Source organism: Sarcophilus harrisii, chromosome 1 (genome assembly GCF_902635505.1).
Source record: "Sarcophilus harrisii chromosome 1, mSarHar1.11, whole genome shotgun sequence".
Lineage (NCBI taxonomy): Eukaryota > Metazoa > Chordata > Mammalia > Dasyuromorphia > Dasyuridae > Sarcophilus > Sarcophilus harrisii.
In genome coordinates, this window is record NC_045426.1 from 503,662,012 (window position 1) to 503,668,088 (window position 6,077).

The window sequence follows — 6,077 nt, forward strand, 5'->3', positions numbered from 1 at the left end:
CTATCACTCCAGTCCCTAGTCCTGATAAATAGTTTCAAATATGTTCATTAAGTGATTGTTTTAGTTAAAAACGTAAACATTGCTGCTTATATTGATTCCTAAACTCCAGTGTAATTCTCTTTCCAGTCATCAGTGAAATTGAAAGTCAAATTTCTGGGAATAATAATGTTTCTGAAATCAATTGTTTTCTAGCTGTTTTTAATCCTGTTCTTATCTAGGATTTGTAAAGTCAGAATTAGTCAGGATGTATTCCCCTATTTTGGAAACTTAAGAGCAAAATTGAAACATTGATATTTGGAGCCCAACATTTGGATTATCACACAGCAAACAGAATTGTTACTGGGCCTTCTTCCTCTCTCAAGAAATTTTTCAATAACCCAAAAGCAGGTCAGAAAAATTACTCAGAAGTTTGACCAGACTTTCATCCCTAATTATTTGAAGCAAACTTAAAAAAAAAAGCCTACTATAGGTCTTCTCTAGTTTAAGTGGATTAAGAAGATCTTGAAAGGAATGATGTATGATATCTTCCAAAGACCTCAGGAGTAAGTGAGGATGGAAATACTGTGAGCAGAACTTAATAAGGAGCAGTACTCAGAACTACCAACATATAACAGAAAAGTAGCCATGTTCCCTTCCTAATTAATCATGTCTGCTTTCTAGTCAAATTTATCTCATCTCCGAATTTCCCTTTCCTATTAACATCTTATTCTCTGTTCATCCTGCTTCTTCATCTTCAGTCAAGACTGCCTAAAAATAACTTTCATTCACTTAATTCTGAAAAGATTACAAAATATTTTCTTCACAACAATCCTATGAAATTGTTTATATTAACTCTCCCATTTTACAGATGATGAAACTGAAGATTAAGAGGTGAAGTGATTTGCCTGTGAGTCACCTGCCACAGGTCAGAGCTGGGATTTAAACAGATCTGACTCCAAGTCTAGTGGGTTTTATTTTGGTTTTTTTTTTTTAAACTATACTTTGCTGCTCACCTATAAAAGCCGAAATCTGATTTTAAGTAAAACATGGGTGAGATGAGATGCTGATCTTTCTCAAACAGGTTGGAAAAAATGACACCATAATAACCTTTTTTCGTTCTCAGTGAAGAAAAAAGAAAAGAATATGAATCATATAACACCCACAGACCTTAGAGGAGATAGAAAACTGAAAATATGCCTGTGGGTGAATATGTGTGGACATACAAATGTGATATGGGTCACACTGTTGCAGAGGGAGAGCGTAAGCTACTGACCTAGAAAATGAGTCAGGTTCATATAAATAGCCTAAATGGATAGAATCATCCTTTTCATTATAAATCCTGATTGTCTGCCTATTGTGTTTAAAAAAAAAAAAACTCATCCAGCAAGTATTTGGACATTTCCCAATTTTCCTTGAACTGTTTATTGAGGTTTTGTTGGATCTTTAGGATGGTGCCTATTAGAGATAGAATTAGATTCAAGTGTAATCACTTGGATGCATTTGCAAATAAAATTCTGAAATTCAGTTCTTTCAGTCAAATCTCATTTTTCATGATCCCCTTTGGGATTTTCTTGGCAAAATTACTGAAGTGGTTTGCCATTTCCTTTTCCAACTCATTTTACAGATGAAGAAACTGAGACAAACAGTATTAAGTGATTTACCCAGCTAATTAGTATCTGAGGTCAGATTTGAGTTCAGGAAGATGAGGACTGCAGCCCTGGCACTCTATTCACTAGGCCACCTAGCTGCCCTATATAGCTAACACTATTATTTTTTTTTGTCCTCACAACAACTCTAACAGATAGGTGTTATTATTATCCTCCTTTTAGATATAAGGAGCTAGGGCAAACCAAGGTTTAATGTCTTATCCAGGATCACATAGATACTATGGGTTTGGGACTGAATTTGAACCCAAGTTTTCCTGACTTCAAATCTGGGTTTCTACTCAGTATGCCATACTGCCTCTCAGATATACAGGTAGCAAGATAATAAAGTAGATAAAGTGAAAGTTAGGAAGAATCATCTTCCTGAGTTCAAATCCAGCCCCAGATACCCACTAGTTATGTAACCCTAAGCATGTCACTTAACCCTGTTTACCTCAGTTTCCTTATGTGTAAAAAATGAAATAGAGAAAGAAATAACAAACCATTGCAGTATCTTTACCAAGAAAACCCCAAATGGGATCACAAAGAGTCAGACATGACCAAAATGACTGAATAAAGGTGATAGATATAGATATAGATATAGATATAGATATATACATACACTGAATCTGGAGTAAGGAATACCTGAGTTCAGATCCTGCAACACATATTAGCAGGGTGACCTTGAGCAAAATCATTTATGCTCTGTCAGCATCAGTGTCTTTATCTGTAAAATGAGGATAATAATAGCAACTACTTCACAGGATTATTGTCATCAAATGAGATATGTGTAAAGCTTTTTGTACCTAAAAGTGCTATGTAAGTGTTAGTTATTATCATATATATATATATATATATATATATATATATACATCTGTGTGTGTGTATAATATGTATTGGACACATAAATACACATTTATATACATATGTATATATTATGTAAAGTACATTTTTTTGGGTGGCTCTAAGAAATCATATTAACAAAGCTAAAATAGAAGTATTAAAGAGAGTAGACTATTGAATTCAGCTTTCTTTAAAACCATTACTTTATCAATTTCTAGCCTTGTAACACCCATTTGAACTGCCTGCTGCTCTGCTAGCCCCCTGTCATCCCTCTCCCATCTTCCCCAGAAGAAAATAAGCCTTCCTTCATCTCTGGAAATGAATATGTCTCTGTAGGCTCATCCTATCAAAACTCTTGATGGGGAAAAAAACCCACAATTTCATGGCCAGTGAACGTTTCTGTCACCCCACTGGAAACATCTGGTTCATTCCTCTGTGACTTTAGAGAGAGCAGCCCACCAGACAAGTTCCAGGAACCTAGTCACTAATGCTACTTATTGGCCCAATACCGATACCCTATCTTCCAGGCATAACCCAATGCTGTAAATATATTCTCTGTAATGAATAATCTAATGCAAGGGTTGTAGTTACTGACTCCATTAGTGTTAATCTATTTGTACAAACATTAAAGGGTCTCAAATATAAAAGTCAAGTCTTCACAAAGAAAGTTAATGGTATCCAAAATGCAAAAATAAAAATGACCCAGAGGATTATTGTCAGATGAGGCTATTTTCTAAAGTTAAAAAGTTTCTTGAATGTGAGGTAGACGGTAATTATGAGGGCTTTTTTTTTCTTTTGGTCTTCTTTTCAGATGAAAGTTTTTATAGGAACAGGTTCTCATTCGTGTCTCTTTCTTATTAAACTCCTAGAGGTCAATACAATAACACTTCCTTTGGCATAAGGAATTTATTAAACTTGGTGATACACTCAGTGGAGATTGGGATGGATTTGTTCACTAGGACAGTGATTCGGGGGCTAGATTTAGAGTCTGTGACACTATTGTTGTTCATTCATTTTTCAGTCACCTCCAACTCTTTTTGACTCCATCTGGAGTTTTCTTGGCTGAGTTACTGAAGTTGTTTGCCATTACTTTCTCCAGATCATTTTACAAATAAGGAAACTGAGGCAAATAGGATAAAGTGACTTGTCCAGGATAACACAGCTATTAAGTGTCTGAGATGGGATTTGAACTCAGGAAGAGGAAGTCTTCTGGACTCCTGGTCTGGTGCTCTGTACACTTCTGTCCTGACTCTGTAACTTCCTGTTTGGTTGATCTTGGGCAAATAGCTAAATGTTTGTGAGTTTTAGTTTTCCCCATAAAACAAGGAATTTGAACTGAATTATCCTTAAAGCCTCTTTCAGATTTAAATCTATGTTCCCATGATTTTCTAAATAATTAATTGAGTAGCAAATGCCTAAGAAGTGGTTCAGAAATAGACATAATCAGCTTATTTTCTTTCACTAATCAGCAGTTGACCCAAGAAATTGAAGTTATCCATTTGATTTATAGTGACTTGTTCACAGAAGGCCTCAATAAAAATGTATTGAAGCAATGAATGAATATATCCAAGTATACAGAATTTTGAGTGTATCTCATGAATTACATGACAACTTTTTTAGATTTTTTTGGAAGCTTGGTACACTGCTAAAGGCTACTGTGTTATAGCTTAAGTTTGATTTGTGGTTGTCTTTCATGCTGGTACATATTGGCAGTAGTGAAAGCTCTCAAAGGGATAAAACTCCAATAATTTTTTAGTGAATTTCAGTGAAATTTAGTATGCAAGAATAATTTACAGAGGTTTATAGTTGATGGAATCTTTCATTACATTGATTGGAGCTAGAGAAAACATTTATTTTATTTATTTAAAATAATAGCAGGCATTTAAATGATACATTGATATTTGCAAAGCACTTTACATATGATTTCTCTCATTTGAGCTTCATAGTAATCTTGTTAAGATAAACCCTACAGACATTATTATTCTCATTTTATGGAGTAAGAAGGTAAAGTTATTTACCTAATGTCTCATAAAAATTTAAAGGTCAGAGGCCAGATCTAAACCCAAGTTATCTTTATAAATTTAACTTCTATTTGTGACTGTTATAATCAGATTAAAACATAATTTAGTGATGAGAATGTAGTGAAAATAGCCTTGGATTATGAACCAAGAGCTTTGGATGATATTTCTAAACCTGTCACTGACTATAACTTTGAGTAAATCATTTTACTTTTCTGGGCTGTAGTTTCCTCATTTGTAAAACAAATGGGTTGGATTTGATGAATTTATTTAGAGGATTTTAGGGCTGATTACATAAAAACCACGTAATCCAATCCTTTCATTTTGCAAGAGAGAAAACTGAAGCCCGGTTAATTTACCTATAACTAAACAATGGGAGAGTTGTCCAATATATTTTCTTCCTTCCTACAACCCTATGGTTCTTCCTAGCTCTAAATTGCTATGAAATCTTACTTATACTGGATACCATTTCAAGGGAAGAGTTCAAATGCATTCTGTGCTCCTAATAATACATTTAATTATAAGGCAGTTTTTCTACTAATTATTTGAGTCATTCAGAATTTTACAATATTGTATTTGCATCATCAGGAATGAAATTTACAAATTGGGTTGTTTGCATAGCATTTGCATTGTTACCTGAGGAAGTAGGTAGAGAAGACAAAATCAAACACTGAAAAGGTGGAGTCTTTAAAGGGATCCTTTTGTTTTTTGTAAAAGGAAAAGAAGTTAGAAGAATCAGAAATTTAGAACAGAAAGAAATTTTACAAGTAATTAAGTCTAATTGTCTCATTTTACCAATGAGGAACCTGAGGTTGACAGGTTATTTGATTTTCCAAATATTCCACAGATAATAAATAATAGGTAGGATTTGAATCTGGATTTTTTGGTCCCCAAAACTATTGGATTTGTAAAATTTGGTACACCAGAATATATATGCTTCAGCAGCACATATATTAAAATTATAATGACACAGAGAAGATTAGCGTGGCCCCTGGGCAAGGGTGACATGTAAATTTATGAAGTGTTTCTTATTTTTTATTGTGGAAATGTTTTGCATGACTACATATGTATAACCCATATTGAACTACTTACATTTCCAATGGATGGTTTGAAGAAGGAGGAAAAGAAACAATCTGGAACTCAAAGTTTAAAAAAAAATGTTAAAAATTACTTTTACATATCACTGGGGGTGGGGGGAATGCTAAATTAAAAAAGAAAGAAAGAAAGAAAGAAAGAAATTTGTTTCACCAATATAAATCACAGAGGTAAGGGTAGCTAGGTGGTGTAATGGACAGGTAATGGACCAGTCCTGGGTTCAGGTTGAACTGAGTTCAAATTTGACCTCAGATACTTAACACTTCTAGCTATGCGATCTTGGATAAGTCACTTAACCCCAATTGCCTCAGGAAATAAATAAACAAATAAAATTTTAAAATAAATGAATAAATGAAATGAAATAAATCATAGAGGTAGATGACATCTACAATTCACAGAATTGTTCCTTATATGGGTCATGACGACAGAAAACATATTATGGTGAAAGCAAAAGCTGAAGAAGGATGCCCTAGGTATATTAAGGACCTGTGTGTGTAGA

General features: G+C 34.0%; 1 non-coding gene across 1 annotated transcript; it reads left to right on the forward strand.

Moving 5' to 3' along the window:
- Nucleotides 1-5,416: 5,416 nt before the first annotated feature.
- LOC111719083 lies at nt 5,417-5,519 on the forward strand. The gene has a single exon (XR_002769375.1). It is a non-coding gene; the product is annotated as a U6 spliceosomal RNA (small nuclear RNA).
- Nucleotides 5,520-6,077: the final 558 nt, after the last annotated feature.